General features: G+C 38.4%; 2 long non-coding RNA genes across 23 annotated transcripts in view; one reads left to right on the top strand and one right to left on the bottom strand.

The window, feature by feature from the left end:
- LOC110361046 (uncharacterized) overlaps window positions 1-19,232 on the bottom strand; it is an 80,577-nt gene that overhangs the window by 51,239 nt on the left and 10,106 nt on the right. For 12 of the 22 annotated variants that reach the window (XR_010473403.1, XR_010473391.1, XR_010473387.1 and 9 more), the window contains exon 3: window positions 1-19,040. This is a non-coding gene — a long non-coding RNA (uncharacterized LOC110361046). The remainder of the gene's footprint in view (window positions 19,041-19,232) is intronic. The other 10 variants (XR_010473394.1, XR_010473396.1, XR_010473393.1 and 7 more) reach the window with 10 other exon arrangements.
- LOC135579742 (uncharacterized) overlaps window positions 14,114-19,232 on the top strand; it is a 6,507-nt gene continuing 1,388 nt past the window's right edge. Inside the window, exons 1-2 of the long non-coding RNA XR_010473406.1 lie at window positions 14,114-14,254; window positions 18,088-18,189. This is a non-coding gene — a long non-coding RNA (uncharacterized LOC135579742). The remainder of the gene's footprint in view (window positions 14,255-18,087; window positions 18,190-19,232) is intronic.

Below are 19,232 nucleotides of genomic sequence, written 5' to 3' on the forward strand. Positions count from 1 at the left end.
CTGTTTTTCTTTTTCTTCATTTAAAACCACAGTCACTGTGTTCTTTCCCTTGATTTCCATATGGGGGACTGGTGCCACAGGTGCTGTGAATCCTTGCTCCTGAAGAGATGCAAATAATAAACTGCTTAAAAAGTTGCTTTGGAAAGAGTTTCTAGCAGTTAGCTTCAAATTCTGGGCCTGCTAGCCAAGGACATGGATGCTTTTTGAGTACAGTGGAAATATCTAATTTTAACAGATGAAATAAATGGAACTAAGCATGTAATAAGGGTACTATTCAGTACAAATACAGCAGAGATGGTCCAATAAAGATTACCTAATGAGCATTAGATTGCCTCCTCTAGTTACAAAGTAAAAACAAATAGCTCCTAACACTATGTGTTAGTAACAGGCCCTCAGGAAATGCCCAAACCCAAACCTTAAGACATCAATCTCCAGTGTAGAAAATTTAATCTTTTATTTACTAGCAATGATGCTACTAGGCACTCCTTGTATGAATATCAAGAAATCATACAGCCTAGTTTTTCACTGTCTTGAAAGAAGTGAAGACAGCCATGAGAGTACTTCCAGATGTTAAATGAACCCGACACATTTCACGGATTCAGGGTTTTCTTTTCAAGACCATTTATAGAACTTTGGAAAGAGCACTGGGTATCATGTTAATAAAAGGTAAGGAGGAGCGGTTTATTTTTACAACAAATTAAAGACATGACTTAGGTTTTTTCAATCATTGTTAACATCTTTAGTCCAAAAAGGAAATAGCTCTAGGTACCTATAACTAAATACGTTCCTACCACTATATTAATGGTTTTGCCCACGTCCTAAACTTGGATGTAGCAAGTTGTAAGGCATCCAAACATGCAACTGGGTCTGATGTTATTGTGAAGTTCACAGAATTTATAACTATTTAGGCTGCCATGTTCACTGCAATTAACTTTGTGATCCTTTAAGTATTAATTCCCAAACAATAAAAACAATTAGAGAATGGCTGATCAGAAGTATTGGACAATTTCTCTGTGCAGTTGCAGGGAATCACACTAAGGTCACACAACCAGATTAGCACAAAGCAGGAGCAGTAGCCACTGTGTTCTGTTATGATGCTTCATACAGTATTTAACATCTCAAGAAGAATGGAAGATTAAATACAAATGATAATACAAATGATAATAAGAGAGAGAGGAAGATTAGGAATACCCACATATTAGAATAAGAGTATCATCATTTAAGACAAAGTTGAACTAATTCATTTACTCTGAAGTTGAATTTAGTTTGATGCGAATTGGAAAGAATTATCAACATATTTAATATTTAGCATGGTCTGCATTTTACATCAACAGGCTGTTAATAAGCCAAGTCATTTTGGTTGCCTTGATCTTACCTAGTTCTGATTAACTTATATCTTTTATTCAAACATTAACTCACTCATGGCATGTACTGCTCTTCAAAGACTAATCATGGCATAGATTAGATGAACATGGAACAGATTTAGGATATCAAGTTCTACTAAAGATTGTAGGTGTATATTCAACAGCAATGCACCTGCCAAAGGGAACAAAACAGGGAAAATAATACAGAAAACAAACCCTTGCCTGCTTAGTTACACAGCACCATAGTTCTACTGGGTGACAAAGAACTTTTATGACAACTGGCAAGCGACCAGGAATTTTAATGATCACTCTGTGAGATGTCTCTGTGGGACAATCATGGTCATTCAAAGCAGGTTCTGCTTCATGAAGTTGGTGACTGTATGATAAAGTCATCTTCAGGTCTTAATATATAACTTATTCTTGTCAGATAGTGAAAGTAGCTGCATTGTTTATACACATATTAGTTCTGCTGTACAGGAGCAAAAGTTAGTGCAGGTTCTCACAATGAAAACAGTGAATCATGCTTTTCAAAGCCTCATACACAGCAGGTTGAAGATGCATCTGAAGCTGAGCTTGAATTCTTTTCCTTTCTCCCCTTTTCCCCATGATAACTTTTTTTAAAAATAGCCATCTGGCATCCCATCTGGCTACAAGTCCAATGTTATAGTTTCCGGACTTGCTTTTGTCTCCAGTACTGTCTTTGTGGAAGAGACAAGAGTCCCTCCTGAAACTTTGAATAACTTGGGCTCTTTTGGAAGTGCTGAAAAAACAACTAGAACACAAGGATACAAATCAACCTTTTTAGTTATTAATAACTCTGAAAAAAAAAATGGTGCTGAAGAAAAATGACACCACCTGTTCTTGCCTTCCAGGTGCTTGAAATAATGTAGTTGCTGAGCTTCAGGGATTAAGGGAAGATATGGTATTTGCCTGCTGCTGTTAAATAGAGAGTCTTTAGGGATTCCAGAGACCACATGAAAACATGAAGGAGAGGGGAAATAAATAATTTCTACAGAAAGAAAATCAGGCCATCTTCATAGTTTTCCACTCAAGCAAGAGTGTAATACATGTAAGCCCAGTTGTTTTTTTTACAAAGAATACTGTTAACATTTCAGCCAAATATTAAGCTTAGTTTAGGAGACAGAAATCAACATAATTTACAAGATGGAGCCCATGCACATTTATTATATAGCTTCTGACATACAGAAGGGCAGCTGGTGCTGGGCAGGATACTACAGGACTCCAAGAAATCTGTCAGTTCTCCTCAAAAGTTGCAAAGTCAAGCCATTCCATACATATTGATTTTAATGAAATGAATTTTATCACCCATTTTCACCTTGTTCACCTGTGAGAGCAGCACCTGATCATTAGCCATTGCCTGTAAATATGTTGACAGTCCCTGTACTGGAAAGATTTTAACTGAGTGAAATCCTTCAGCTGAGACACAAGAACCCTGTTTGAATGAGAAAGCTTATTTTCTCAGCAGTCTGGTGGGAATTTGGCATCCTGCTCTCTTAAACAATAAGAAAAATCTCAACTCAGATATAAATCTAACAGCACCCAAATATATCACATGCTGGAAAGCCTTTAAGATCACAGCATGAGCAGTAGCAGATGAAGCAGATGAACCAACAGCATCACCAGTCAGGGACACAGTTATAAAAGTCTTGCATTTATACAGTGCTTTAATCAAGAGAGGTTTTTACACCACAAAGTGGTGCACGAAGAAAGGTTGTGTGCTTTTGCAAAAAGGGAAAATAGCTCTAGAATTAAATAGACGGGTTTAGGCTTGTTACCACAGTCGGTCTCTCCTAAATCCTTCCACCCCACTCCAAGGGTGGGAGTGGGAGGCACAGGACACAGTAGTGTTAGCCAAGATTTCCATTTCTCGCAAGAGGACTGGGACTGCTTCAGCTGCAATGACACGGAGCATAGATTTATGCAGCATGTTCGGAATAGCACTTGTGTTATGTAATAGATACTGCTTAATTAATTTATTTTTTTCCTAGCTATACCTATTCAGAGTAAGGAAAACAACAACAAAAAAATCAAACAACAACCCACAACACACACTTCAAGTTGTTTAAGATACATTTGCATGAAATTTCTGCATGGTATGTATTAGTCATGTCTGAGGATCCTGGCTGATCTCTTGTTGTTTAACCTTTTTTAATGTCGCTATGCATTTCCTAAAGTTACACTGCATCAAGTAAGGAATCAATGGAAATTTGCTGATTTACACCAGCTGTGAATTCATGCAGGCATGTAGTGGAAATATCTCATGCTTCTTGTAGTGGAAAAAATAAACCCAGCATTTAAATTGATCTCTGTATTATTCATGTTGTCTGTGTGTATATACAGCAACATGATGTCCTGTTGCTCTTTACAGCTTTAAGAAATCAAGAGGTGACTTCAAGGACAAAAAGTCCCTTATGTCCCCCCAAGAAAAATTATGAGTAGTCAGCTAGTATGCTTTCCCTATAAATGTTTTTAGAATAATGGATGAAGTGATACAAAATCTGTAGGTAAATTCAAGTTATAAAGTTATAGTTGTATTTATGTAAGTCGAGTTATTTATATCAAGTTTAATACAGCCACAGTTTCAATCACTGTTATTTTAACTTATATATTTAAAAATTAAAGAATTCCTTAAGTTGCCTGCCAGCTGTATCGCAGCCACACAGGCTATCGTGCAAGAGATCAGTCATTTAAAATCAGTGCATGACAAAGTGTAGGAAAAAGAAATATTCCCACAAATGCAAACATTATGAGGGAAGTGCTCTCTATGTTGTAAGCCACATAGTCAGCTGGCTGTTTTAACTGAGACATTCATTCCTCTCTCCATGGTTATAAATAGCTTTATGAAGGGTGCTCTAAACTACCCCAAGAACATCATTTTAATATTCCACAATTCAAATGTTAATTTACACATGGTGAGAGAATATAATGCTAACATTCAGATTTTGAAGCCTCTAAAACCCATATTGTCCTGATGGAAATAATTATGATGAAAGAAACGCAACGGCAAAACTGACTTCCAAAATCTTGGGTGACACCAGAAGTCACTTATCTCCACCATGCACCAAAGCACAAACTATCACCTCACTCACTTAACTTGTTCAGGAAAGTCTCTAGTGTAAAAAATGAACTCCTGCCTTGATTTCTATGACAGGTCAATTTAGTCTTAGTTTAATACTGCTGGGGAGTTACCTTTCAGGCTGATCAGAGGAGCCAGAAAACAGTAGTGAGAGAAAATGTCTAGACACAATTCAATTAGTCAGGAGATGCTGTTAAAGGCAAATTTCAATTACGGCTCAATTATTAACTGTGGTCATGTTATCCTAAGATAAATACACTCGGTCTAAAACTAGATGTACTAATTTAGCCTTTATTGAAGGGTCACTATAACAAAGTGTTTAGGCACAAAATGCCCAGAGGAAGCAATGAGAGCCCTTTGCTGTGGCTAAGATGCTCATGGTGAAGACTGCAGTGAAGCCAGCACAGTCATGAACTCTTTCAGCAGCCCTGAGGGCATCACACCAAGGATGAGCCAGGAGTTGACCAACCCCTTTGGCCCTGGCAATAGTCCCTGTGCATAAAACAGGGCAGAAGTGGACACAAGGCTGTGGTCTGCCTAGAAATATTGTTATACCAAGATGACCAAGCCTGGGGACACCAGCTCAGTAGGAGTTTCTGGAGTCAACCAGCAGAAAAGCCTTGCTTTTCAAGCCATGCTGTGATTTTTCCATCCCTAGGATGAATTTCTACTCCAAAACACAGGGACCAGTTCTTTGTGTAAGAGGCAGCAACACGGTGCCCAGGCAATAGGTCCCAAGCTTTGAGCAAATTTAAGTGCAAACGCAAGTTTACAGATGGGTTTGAGAAAACATGAAGGAAGTGGGAAAGGTTTGAGAATGATGGCTCATTTTTAGTGTTAGGAGAGGAAAGAAGGTCCTACTGTTCTTTGACTATTCAATATAAGAAAGCTGATAATGAGGAGGCAAGAGAAAAATCTACTGGGATCATAGAAAAGGGAAAACTCTTCCAAAAATACAAACCTGGATTAATGGGCAGTACTGCTTATGCTACATAAGTACGGACCTGAGCCTATGTCTCCCAAAAGAGTGACCAGGGAGCAAAGCCAGGCACATAACCCGTGCATGAGGAATTTAACATGCAAATAACTGCAAAACTTAGCAGATTTTAGAACAGCTGAGGATTTACATCTCCAAGTGAGTCAATGGGATCACAGATGCTCAGCACTTGGACAGCCAGTGGCTGTGTCTGCCGTGATCTGAGTAGCTCCATTTGGGGAGGAATCTGGTACTGCTCTGAGAGGATCTAAAACAGGCTGATTACTGCTAATTGTTCCACTTTCCACCATATTATCTCCATATGTTTTTGACAGAAGGCTGCACGAGGCTTTTCCACTTGGGGTATGTAATGGGCCCGAAACAGCTGAATCACAGTCCTGGATTATTTAAATGTGACTTAGAACATAGGGAATTTTTAAATTATTTCCTTGGAAAGTTCAAGGTAACTGAGTATCCAAAGAAACTTCACCATCTGCTCTCATGTGTAATCAATCAGTCACATGAAAATACATGCAAAGTTTGGACCAGAGAACTACAGAAAGCCGAAAATACCAGCCAGCTAAACTGCACTGAGATAAACAATGGGCATCTCTTTTTCTGTTTGCTCCTTGGAACTTATTTCTCCTCTATTTGACAAAATCACATCATCTCAGTAAATTATCATTAACCAAGCATCTAATTACTTTCTGAAGACCCCATGATTCTTTTTGCTGATCTCTAAGAATTCTATTTCTGTTGCAAAGAACTTGAACCTGAAAGTCTGTAATTCTTGGTGTTTTCCAGAACTAATTTTTACAAATAAGGATGGTTATTTGAGAAATACATAGCATTAGAGAACTGAGAAACGCTGAGTATTTGAGAGTTATGCTGCTACTGTTTTATAAAATCTATAAAATGCATCTAATGCATTTACAACACTAGCTTTGGTAAACTGGTGTTAAAAAGGACATTTGTGATACTGAGATACACAAAACATTTTGAGATCATTCAAGTGAAATATATCACTTATATACCGTCTAAAACCTGAAAGTTTTGCTGGCATAATGTTATTGGTTAGGAAGACAGAAGAGAAATCCCTGCCTAACCAGGACAGCTCAGCTAACTAACAACCTAAAATCAGTGTGTTCACCCACACTTTTGGCAGTTTAATTTATTTCCTTTGAGGATCATGTATAGAGGGATATTATTTTGCCATTTTAAGTTCCATCTCGACGAGCAATACTGCTAATAAGCTTAATTGATATACCCTTTCTCATTTATTGCAATGTGAAGGCACAACAGCAAAGAATGCTTCCAATCAAAAAAACCCTCATATGCTGTTAATCTAAATAACAACTCCTTAATCTGAACAGTTACAATAAATTTAGTTTAGTTTGGCCTGAGATTTTTAGCTATTCAAATGAGAAGCTTAGTTGAGAAATGGCAAATGATACATCTTACCCACAGTTTCTCCACCAGACTGACTGTAAACCCAAAACAAGTGATGGTAGGTAGGTGACAAAATGGCGCCTTTGGTTTCATTAAATGACCAAAGGTGTATAAACAAGCACTGATTAAGCCAAAAAAAAAAGAAAAATAAATTCAGGAATGCAGATATATTAATATATAACGACCACACAGGGATAGCAAGACCAACAACAACAATAGCAACCAACAAGAAATTCTGTGTGGTAGAGAGGAGGATCACTTGAATCAGAAGACTAAGGTGGAAGTTCCTACACAGCAGCAGAAATCGATTTCATGGTCACAGTCAACCCTCTTACAGCATTTTCTTCCACTGTCACTATTCTGTGACATAAACTTGGTTCTAGAGAAGTCTTGTTGGGTCTGTCATAAATTTGGATTACAGTACCTGCTATGCAGACAAGTTTTCTAGTTCGATCAGCCATGGGAGTCGACAGGATCAATTGTTGTCAATGCACCTTCTGCCACCAGCGTCTCAGAAATGGATACAGCTGCACGTCCTGAAGTTTGTCAGGTTGCAAGAAAATTAAATTATTTTCAAGTGGCATCTTTAATTCACTTTAAGTTTTTATGGGTTGGAGAGTTAAAATTGATAGATGATTTTGTCTTGTGTGGTCCATAAATGATATAGCATTTGCTTCTGAAAACATAGTATTTTTCATTCAAAAAATAATTAATGAATTCTAATAGTTCAGAGATGTTCTAGATCATGTCATCCCTTTGTATGGAAACTGATGCATTGTATTTGTGACGTAATACCAAAATAAGATACCAAAAATCTGTTCCTGGATTCTAATTTCTGTTTAAAAAACAATCTAACACAAAGTGAAAACTTTCTTTGCACAGTTTCTCTTCATTAGTGTGATCTCATTAGAGATTAGAAGACAGAAATATTACTTTACAGTTCTTGTTAACAGAGGTTCTCTTTGTTTCAGTGATATCTCCATTTTATTTTTTATATCCATTTTAGAGTTCTAAACAAATATCAGCACATCACATAAATTAAGAAGATTAAATAGGGGCAGCACTAAAAAAAAGTAAGTCGGGCTTAACCCTGGTGTAAAAGATAAATTAAACACAATGACATCAAACAGGAACAGGAAACTTTGAAAAAGCAGTAGGTGATTATTGTCTCTTAATTTATAGAAGGATTAGAGAGTAAATGCTTGAAGAGAGCACACAGAATAGAATAAGTGCTTTTCACTACAGAATAATTATGCAATGTAAGACAAGAACACCCTCTGCCTACTCATCTTAGTGCAAAGTACTCACTTCTGGCCACAGGAAGCCTAAAAACTTCTGATCATTACATAGTAATAAGAATTTCAGCGCTCCCAATAAATCACTTTAACCTGCCTCTTTTGTTCAAAATTGTATTCCCTTGTCCTTCTCTTTGTTATTAACTTCAACTTCTTGGTGTATTACCATATTTAACATCAAGGACTTACAACCTGTACTCCATCACCCTCAGAGCTGACAAAGGTGGGATGAAAGCTGCCCGTTGCCCATGTTCTGCCTCAGTGATTTCCATCTATATGGTTAAAGCTGTAACTCATGATCAACGTGATCCAGCCTGACCTCTCTCCAACCTGTCTCAGCAGCTCCTGTCTTCGTATGGCCCCTTCAGACATTTCTTGATTTAAATACATAATGTACAGCTAGACTGTCTTCTTTTTCCACTTCCAAAAAGATTAAATGAGATGAGTGTGATAGCTTAAAGGCAATATGTGTGATATTTTGAAACACACCAGAACATTAGAAAATCACCAGGAATTTAAGATTATCATGCTAGAACTTGCTACATTCAAGAATTTGAGAAGGACCCATCACAAGAAGTAGCCACAGCTGTATCACTGAGAAGACACACATATATATTTTTTTCTTTTTTTAAAAAATAAATTAATAATAATAATAAATAAATACATAAATATCCACCTTTGAGACACAAGCCATCTCCTGAAACAGCCCAAAAGATCTTGTAGATCCCAAACTAAACTTTCTTGTAACTACTAGCAGAAAATTTTAATGGCAGAAGGTACCATGTCTTGACATCTCTGTGGCTGTAGTTGGCTCCAAACTAAATATTTCATATGAGAAAATGAAAAGCATCACAGAAATTCCTTGCCTTGATCAAAAATGAAGATGATAGCCGCTTTCTTTTAGTCTGGCAATGTATTAGATAGTATTAAAAACACATTTCTATCTATTAATTGCAAAGTGACATTCTTGTTTTCTTTTTTCATTTTTTGATTTATTGAGGGAATATTTCAGGAAACAAAGGAAAATTGACTTTTCCATTTATTTATATAATCCTTCAGTTTTCAACAACACATTCAGACCACTAACTGAAATGTTTTGCATGACCACATCAAATCCATGCATTTTCCTAAACTACTGCAAATATCTTACTCTTGTCTCAGCATGCCCAAAACAGTATATGTAAAAGTGTCCTTAAAAGAGAGGATAATCACAGCAAGGGGAAAAAAAAAAAGAAAGAGAGGGAGATAGAAATGACATATTAGCAATGAAAAATGTTACTAAGAAGAAATATGTTTTTGCTTGGCACAAATAAGAGGCTTCTTTTTCATTGCCAAAGTAAAGTCAGATTACTTTTCAGAGTTATGCAAACCTCAAAGTTTTGCCTGGAGGAGATCCTGAAAGAGAATTTGAGGAAGGTTCATTCCAACTCCTGCTGTTTGATCCACAAAGGAGAAATGCTGCTGGCCTTAGCTCAGCACGCCCGGGGCTGCTCTTGGCCTGTCATCCCTGAAAAAAGAGAAGTATTGCTGGTAGGGAAAAAGGCAAGTGGTCTCCATGCATGACTTCCAGTGAGCCCCAGACACAGGTTGTTAGAAAACTGAACCTCCACCAAACAGGATCCAAAATCCACTATGAAGTTAGTTGGCTATATCAGTGCCACTGTCATCTTTACTATTGATTTTGTATTTCAGCTCCAGTTACAGATCAGAATCCTTTCGTGCATTTGATAAACATAACAAAAATATCAGTTTCTGTGCAAAGAGATAGAAATTACCTTTCCTTTTACAGTTCCAGTTTTTATTACCGGCATGACGTGCTTCTGAACAGCAACAGGACATGTTTTGTTTGTTTGGCATTCCAGTACTTCACTGTGTGACACCAGGCAAGGTGGAAAAGACGCTTCTGGCACTTGCAGAACTTGTATCGTGCTATAACTTGTCTGCAGGAAAGGAGCAGGACCTGAGCCTGCAGGGACATCCTGTATTAATGGTCCATTAATCCAAAAAGAGCAATCACTTATCTGTCAGACAAAATGAGTTTCAAAAACATTTTAAGTAGCTTCTCTGCTTACCGATAGCACAATGAGCACAAATTCTCCATTTTCTGCAGTCTTCTAAACCAAAGTAAGTCCACTGCACTTAGAGGAGGAGAGCAGCCATTAAACTTTCAGGATTATGTTAATACAACATTAGTGTTCCTTAAGCAAAACTACATTTCCCCAGAGCACTGTCTGCTGTAACTCTTTCTTCTCCCTGACAGAGGGGATCTTTATCTCATAATTGACTACAATTTGAGAACAATATCCTGAATGTAAGAAGACATTGTTTAATCCTCTTATTTCCTTTTCATCATGCTTTTAGAATTCCTACTCTTTTCTGATTAGCCTTTGTTGTGGGGTATAGCACCAACTGTAACATTGCCTATAGTCACATCATCCCAGGAGTGAGGGTAAAAAGAGATCCATTACTGCTGGTGCGTTTAATTCACCTCTGCCATCTGAGACATTAGTCTCTAGACTGCAAACTCAGTAGTGTTTTACTGGACACAGATCCATAGCACTGCACACCTCTTCTTTCTACAATATAACAGAAGTGGGGACATAGAATAGGATATAACAATACTATGATATAACAGAACTCTACCTTAGAGAGCAAGCTTTGAGAAGAAAAATTCTCTCTCTCCTGTAGAACAGTAAAATGATTTGAACAAATCATAATATATGACTTGGACCCATGTCCTAGAATGGGAGACAGACACACATCCTGTCTTCTCTCTTCTTTCTTACGATGAAATACCTATGTAGAACCATATGTGAGTTTTCCCTGTGAAAACAACCTGTGCAAGGAAACTTCAAATAGTTAGACAATTGATCTCTTTTCTTAACCTTCTAAAATCCCAGAGTTTGTAAATGTCCCCTTAGCCTCAGATGGTCTCATTAGGATTTTCAATTTTGTATTCTTCATATTATTCCAATAAAAGGAGATCTTTTGCTGAGGAAAGAAATGTAAAGTAGCTTAATGATGTAACTGCACTTTTGTGAAAAGCAAACCTGCAAAAAATTGTATCCTGGGGTTCTCTATTTCTTGCCTTACAGTTATTTCTAGATCAAACCTATCCAGTTTAGCACTGATGGGTTTGCTACTGCCTGTCACTGAGAGCTCAACAAAGGTAAAGTCTGGTATTTTCTGGGTCACGCTCTATGAAAAGATCCTAACTGAGAACGTTGTAAAAGCTCACTCACAGTATGTGAGTCAGAACCCCAGTTACCTTCCACTTGTACAGGGCCGAGAAAACACCCTATGGAGCAGCAGTAGATTAGTTCAAGACCAAAACAAATAGATCTGAGTCTAAGTAGATGCAGGAAACAGATCAGTGTCTCATGATGGCAAAATCTAAGTTCTTGAGAAGCCTCCAAGCTGTGTTTCAGCCAACAAGAGTCTTTCCACCAGGCATTTGGCTAAGCCTATAAAGATGCAGATTAGCTTTAGCCAACACAGGGAAGTGATGTATATTTATATATCCTAGAATCTTATATTTTTGCAGGGGCATGACTATATAGACAATATAACCCAATTCCACCCCTATCCCAGTCTTTCTGCACTTATTTTTCCTGTTAGAATCACTCCCATACCAACCATGGCTATATGACCTCTTGTTTGCTTGGATCAGGGAAAGAGAGAGGGGCCATGTATGCTATAAAAACATGACACAAATACACACTAGAACCTGCAGCTAGAGTCCAGGAAAAGGCTTTTGACAATACAAACACACTATGTGGTCCAAAACCTCTACAGCTCCAAGCTGTATTACTATCATGACTTCAGACTGCTGTTCTGATGGGTTTTGTAGGGATGCAATGACATTAATTAGGATTGTATGTAACCATGGTACTTTCTTAAGCTGTTACAGGTGTAGATAAGTCAAAACTTATAGCACTGGACACGCTTTGTCAGTCTCTGGAAAACTGGGAATAGTTTTAGAAGCTAGATCTATTTAAACTTCCAAAGGTGACCTGCCACTCTCCAGATCCTGATCTAGAGTGGAATGTTTAAAAATTTGGATGTTAGAAGAAGTTTTTTAAACACATCAGACAAAGTCATACCAAGATTAAGAGACTGGAAGCTGAAGCTGCATAAATTCAAACTGGAAAATAGGTGATGACTTTTATTCAATACCAGTCCATCACTTCAAGAACTTCTCATGCATGGTTTCTCCATCACTTAAACTTTTTAAACAAATGTGGATGCCTTTCTAAAATATATCCTTTTGTGGACTAACGCAGTCTGCCCCCCACTGCATAGGAAGTCAAATATTCCCTTCTGGCCTTACTCTACAACTCTACAAATGATTATGAAGTTATTATATAACATTACTTGTTCCTATGGAACAAGTTTGTCTCCTCCTCGCTCAAGGTGATGACATTTTCAAGACATCAAACTTAACTAGCCAAGTCAAGGTGTGTTTGACAAAAAAGTGCTGTTAGCTTGACATCTGTGAATCCCAGCTGTATCTGTGGGGATGTTCCTAAGTAAATCTCAAGACTGAGATCTTAAAACACACTGTAGGTAAACAGTCAGTGCTGTGTCACAGAACTGGGTGCATATGTCCCATTCTGGGCTGCTCTGGAGGGGACAACCACCCCCTTTGGCCCTTTCTCTACCATGCCCTCCCTGTAATAGTAGGGAGGCAATTTGCATTCGCATTTAGAGTGAATATTGTGCGCACCCATGCTCAATTTCACACACAAAACATGCCCAATCAATCGCTGTATTTTTTTCCTACCTTGCAGAGGTCACAACAGCTTCGCAGCAAAGTTCCTGGTGGGTTTTGCACTCCCATGGGGTCCCCCTGTAGGGAGCCCCCACACAACAAACACTCACAGGTGTTTCCCATATCTTTGTGGTTATTCCTTTCGAAATGCATTCGTTGAAATGCATCTTGCCTACTGCTTAAAAAAAATATTGCTTGGCAATGAGGGTTGTTTACCTTAGCTTTAACTGCCCACCCACACCGAACTGGAGTGAGTTTTATGTTGTTTAGAGAGGCCATGGGTACAATGCAAGCCTTTGAACACCGAGGCTTCCCTCCGAGGGGAAAGGAGACCCAGAGACATGGTAACATTTTTCACCTCCACTTCACTTTCCAGAAGGGCAGCGCTGTAATAGTTGGCACCGACTTGCTTCACCACCTGCCGCCTCCTCAACATCCCAGCAGAAAATTGCACAAAACCCGGCTTGTCTTTAGGTAATTGCACTTGTAAAGTAGAAGCAGGTCACTTCAGCATTACACATGGCATCTTATTAAGCACCTCATGATACATAAAATTAAGACAAATGAAAGAAAATTTCCTAAAACACTTCAGTGGTCACAGGCTCTATATCTGACTTGACTCTGGTAAGGTTCCCTACCTAGGCTATGAGTCCATACTTCCTATAACCTTTTGGAAAAACTTTGATTTCATTTCATTTTGCTCCCATAATAATTACTGATATCCTGTGAAGCAATCAAAACAACAGATCAAAGCAAGGCATAAGAAAACAGACCGAAAATATATCTAGCCTAATGTAGATGGAGACTGTACACAATTTGCTTCTGAATTCTTAACATGAGCTAATAACTAAGTCAGACTTGCAAAGGGGTCTGGGAGAGAACTGGAACTCAGATGGCTATGTCAGACAGTACTAATCTACTTTTGTCTATTAATTTTATTATGGGAGCAGCAGAATATTGGTTTGGTTTGTTTGTTTGTTTGTTTGTTTTCTCAAGATATGGTTTAGAAACCACTTGGATTTATTTGGATACTGCCATCCAAATGCAATGCTTTTATTTCTTAATATCATCATTCATTGGACAGGCCGGCACTTGCCAACTTCTAGCTAGTTCCTTTAGAAGCAGTGCCCAAAACAGGCAGGATCTCACTAGCACCTAATTTATTTTGGAAAATAAACATTTTACTTCATATTTCCAATTTTCTGCCTAACAACATGGTAGGTCCTCTGCTTCTCATGCGTGAAGAGAGATTACCGAGGACTTGAGTACTCACCCCCTCTTCAGCCAGCCATCTACAAATAGGTAAGAAGAGTTGCTACCTGGTGTCTACCCCTTTCCTTTCCCTAAATGAGACAGTTTGGCATAGGATCCTGACTTTTTAACAGTTAATGGCTAGTGCAATAAAACCTGTATCTACTGTGAAGTTTAAAAAGTTTTTGCACAGAAAACTTTTGCACAGAAAACAGCACTGGTGACTATAGAAGTCTACCAGCATGCTCCTGACCTTGAAGAGCAATTCTCTTAAGTTTCCATAGGACAGTAATCTACTCATTTTTTTTTTTTCCTACTTGCCTGTTAAAAAAGGAAGCTCTTTATATAGTTGGCACAATAGATTCCTTGAAGTGCACATCTTTGTAGCCAAATGCTCTGCAGAGCACATTCTTGTTATTCTGTGCAAAAATTATATCTCATTCGCTTCTTCTTTGGTTAATTCTAAGCAGCAGCGAGATCTAAGAATGGTGACTTTTAATGCACTGGTATGTTATGCATAGGAGTCCTAAATTTCCTACACCTTTTGTGATTTCCAGTATTGTAAGGGTAATAATAGAAGTTCTGAAATTCTTCCAGTCATGTTAAATTGGTGTAGGCAGCTACCAGAGACTAGTGGGTCTAGTCCATATTCCTGAAACTAGGCTACTAATTAAATTTATTTACTTAATTACATTATGTACCAAAAAGGTACCTCAGATAATATCCTATATAAGGTATCCTCAGATAATATCCTATATAATTTATTTCAAGAATTTCCAAAACGATTTATGGTGATGTATTAATGAATTACACTCTACTTTCCCAATCTGTCTTATTCATCTTTTCCCTTTAGGTATCTTGGTCTTCATGCCACAGGTACCCAAGTAGTTTTCATCTTTCTTCAATATTTTTTACCTCAGGCATAATAAGCATTTTAATGATAAGTTATACTGTCATAGTCCCTTATTTATAAGCTTTTAAAAATATAATTTTACCTACAAAATAGAGGTCAACTACATTTGAAATAATTGCCCTTAAACAAATGCAGCATGTTCTACTTCCTTAGCAAGGTTGTTCTGTGTCATGGTTAAAGACATTTTGGATGGGCAAAGAGAAATAATGTACTGCATAAAATTTTGGGCTACAGAACCACGTACTTGACACCTCCATCCATAAACACGTTACCTCATTTCTAACAACTGGTGACACAAGGCTATACCAGAAGTTATGCAGGGCTGTGTGGTTACCTATTAAAGCAAATGAGAGGTAGTGTTCATAACCAAAGACTCTTGACCTGGTGATGACCCACTCACTCACCTTCTTAAGAAACTTCTATAAGGAGAAAGAAAACCACACTAGAGTGCTTGTTTGGGTAGTTTTCTGACGAGAGGCAGGGGGAATCTCATTAATCTTGAAAGACATTTTCCTGAATCTAAGAAAGGTTACTTTGTATTTTTCGGATTCATTATATTGTTGTAGTGAAATTAACCAGAATATCTTTCAGATGACCGTGCAGTCATTTATGAACAATACTGGTCATTCTGTCCTAAGATGCACTAAAAATGTGGAACGGCTCATTCTGTAGCATGAAAACAAGTTTAATGCTGAAGCAGACTTGATGAGTGAGGAGACATGTGGAACCATATTAATATGACCTGGGTGTTACTTCAGTTACCTTGAATGCTGCAAAATCTCCTTTACTTGTCTGTAATTGGAAAACAAACAGAAGACAAAAAAAACCTGAAGATCTGTCAGTGGGAAGGCTAACCCAGGTAAAAACAAATCCAATAAGAGAAGACGGAACTGACTTCACTCTAAAGCCCAGTGATTTAAATCTTCTGCTCTAAACTCTACAGATCTCACTGGTGGAACAACAAATGAAACACACAAAAAAGTTGAATGGGAAATATGTAAGTTAATGCTGTTTGAATACAAAGGGAAATCAGGCATCCAAAGCCAATGATCTCATTGAAAAGGGCATTTTTACATGTGTCACCTCAGAGGAAATCCTGTTGTTATTTCCGAGTGAGGGAACCCGCACATGTTTCACAGAAAGGGGGTGTACCTTACAGAAACCCTTCTTAATGAAATACAATGAAAACAGAGCAAAGTGCTCCACCAAAGAAGCACCAATGGACACCAGCTGTGGTTCACCCTACACAAGGCAGCTTTAGCTCCAGGTTCTTGCCACCCAGCTCCATCAGCACCCAGGAGCCACCCACACTAATTATTTTTGTCTGGGATTTACAGTTTGATTGATGGGCACTAGGAACAGGAGTCCTGTATTAAGGAAAGTGTGAGAGAGGAAAGGAAGGAAACAAAAATGTAAGAACGTTAGAGGCTCACAATACAGATTTAGTAGATAAAAGGGGAGGGGAAATAACGCAGAAAGATAAGAAACCTCCTTAATATGTTAAAAGATATCAAAATATCTATGTAAAAAAAGATATAGAGCCATCGGATGGTTCATAAGTCAATACCTTTGTTCAAACTTTGGTAAAAATTGTATTACTGAAATAATATAGAAAGTACATTGACTGAGGTTTTTTAAAGCAGTCCACCTGAAACTTAATGGTCAGGTTTGAGAAACTGTGAATATAGATTTTGACAAATACAAAGAACAACAAAACTAAGATTCGAATTCATGTTTATCACTACTAGAGAGTAACATCATTTGGAGGTCATCAGCCTGAAACAAAAATATTCCACATAATGTCACCTCAAACAAACTTGTTATTTTTTAATTGGGTTTAAATTTCACCTAATTGTATGGTATAGACTTTTTGCTCCCCAAATGCCAAAAACATAAGTGAACTATCTTCAAAAAAAATTTTAAAGAGTTGGCATGGAAAAAGGTGACCTGCAACCAGATAACACAAAACCAAATGGAATTGTTTTCCCAGGTAACATCACATCTTTTTTCCCAAAGAGTTTTTAATTTGTGCTCAGTATAGAATTACTGCCCAGTCACCCAGCCAATGTCAGCCTTGAAAACCAAATAATTAATAAACCAAAGTCCATTGTCCTTTGAAAGCCCTTCAACTTTATGAAGAACACTTTTCACATTAAGTCAGATGTTACACATTAATCAGAATGATATTACATTGATTTTGCATTGGAACTAGAGCAACACTTTGCATTTTCCCCATTTCTGACCTTTATGAAAATAATGGCTGGATCTGCAGCCTCTTTACCCTCCCACAAGCTCTGGCCTCTTCAGCAAATTCTTGTTACTGTCTTGTCTGCAGGGAAAGCCTTAGATGTACCAGCTTATCTTAGTGATTTAAACACAGCTACCTAAGGACATGATGGATTTCCTTTATTTGCAGTCTTCCAGTCAACACTAGATGGATATCTTAGAGACATGTTATAGCTCAAACAGAGAGAGAGGTGCCTGATGCAGAAATTACAGGGTCAGATTCAAAGGCCTGTTTTATGTGGGAGGTCAGGCAAGGTGAGCTTCTACTTCAAACCTGAGCATCTACACTATAAATTTCAAAGATGTCTGTAAAAGTATGAAGTGCACAAGGAATTTAATGCAAAGCATTTACCTTTTCTTTTTGTCTAAGCTGTGACCCAAGGCTTTGCCTTTCCACCGCGTCATTTTGGAAGGAAATTAATTTCCCTGCTCACTAGTTGTACTGAAGTTATTTAAAGTAACTTCTCAGCTACCACTTACTTGAGCACAGAAACTTTCTTAACCCTAAAGCTCTCTCATTTCAACACTTCTCTCCAACAAGACCTCCTCCTGAAACAAGAATAATTTTTCTCTCTAACCTTTCAACCTAGAACTCCCTACTCAGCTTTAAATGTAACCCCAGGGAAGAGGATTTCCCCTCTCCTTTTTCCTCATATTAGATAGTTACTCACCTGTTTTCACTTAGTGTTTCCTTAGACCCTGATCCTGAAGAGAGCTGGTTCACAGGATAGTCATGGAGCATCACTGAAAGCCAGGAGGGTCTACCTGCATGGAAACTCCTTGAAGGGTAGGTCTGCGTTTAGGAAATCTGCAAGGAAAGGACAGAGAGGATGCACACATGTATAGTGCACTGGTGTTTTGGAGCTTCTGTCTGTCTAGGACCTCTTGGGTTAAATATAAAATTTAAAACTCATTACATGGTATTCTCTATGTGGCTGTGGGGCAGAAGTCCTCAGTAACTGCTCAGGCTGCCCTAAACTTCTCAATTGTCTACAACTTTGTGGCTTTTTCTGCCTCTTTGGGGAAGGGCTGGAGGGAAGGGGACAATAGCAAGTGGCTCCACTCCTTTAGATTGGATATATTCAAAGGTGATAACCAATGACTGAGTGAATTGACTGTTATTGTCCCAACCTAAAGCCAAAAGTTGCATTTGGTTCCTACTTACCTCACCTAGAACCAGCCTTTGCTCTATAGGCAAGAGTGTCAGCTCAGGGGAAACACTGACAGTGTCCTCTTAGCACATGAGTTTCTTAGGTCCTAACATGGTAGGACAAGGGGTAATGGGTTCAAACTGGAACACAAAAGGTTCCACTTAAATTTGAGAATAAACTTCTTCTCAGTGAGGATGACAGACACTGGCCCAGGCTGCCCAGGGAGGTTGTGGAGTCTCCTTCTCTGCAGACCTTCCAACCCTCCTGGATGCCTTCCTGTGTAACCTCATCTGGGTGTTCCTGCTCCGGCTGGGGGATTGCACTGGATGAGCTTTCCAGGTCCCTTCCAAGCCCTGCCATTCTGTGATTCTGTGATCTTCTGAAGGTCAGGCAAGAGGAGCAGATGCCACTTGTAACTTCTGTACAGCTGCGGTGGAGGAGCAGGCAGGTGGCATGCTGGGTCTCATTGTAGGGTCATTTCTGAAACCTGAGGAAACTCAAAAAGAGAAGGGAACAAGACTAAAACATAAAAAACGAAAACCAAGTCTCCTGCTTTGTAATAAAACAAGCCGAGGAAGTGCCTCGTTATCGTGAAACGGAAGCAGCTGAAAAATAGTAAAAGAGCTGATACTCAGAGTATTTAAAAAAGAGCTCATTCAAAATGCAGTGTTTGGGGGAA

This window comes from Columba livia, chromosome 6, assembly GCF_036013475.1.
Source record: "Columba livia isolate bColLiv1 breed racing homer chromosome 6, bColLiv1.pat.W.v2, whole genome shotgun sequence".
Classification (NCBI taxonomy): domain Eukaryota; kingdom Metazoa; phylum Chordata; class Aves; order Columbiformes; family Columbidae; genus Columba; species Columba livia.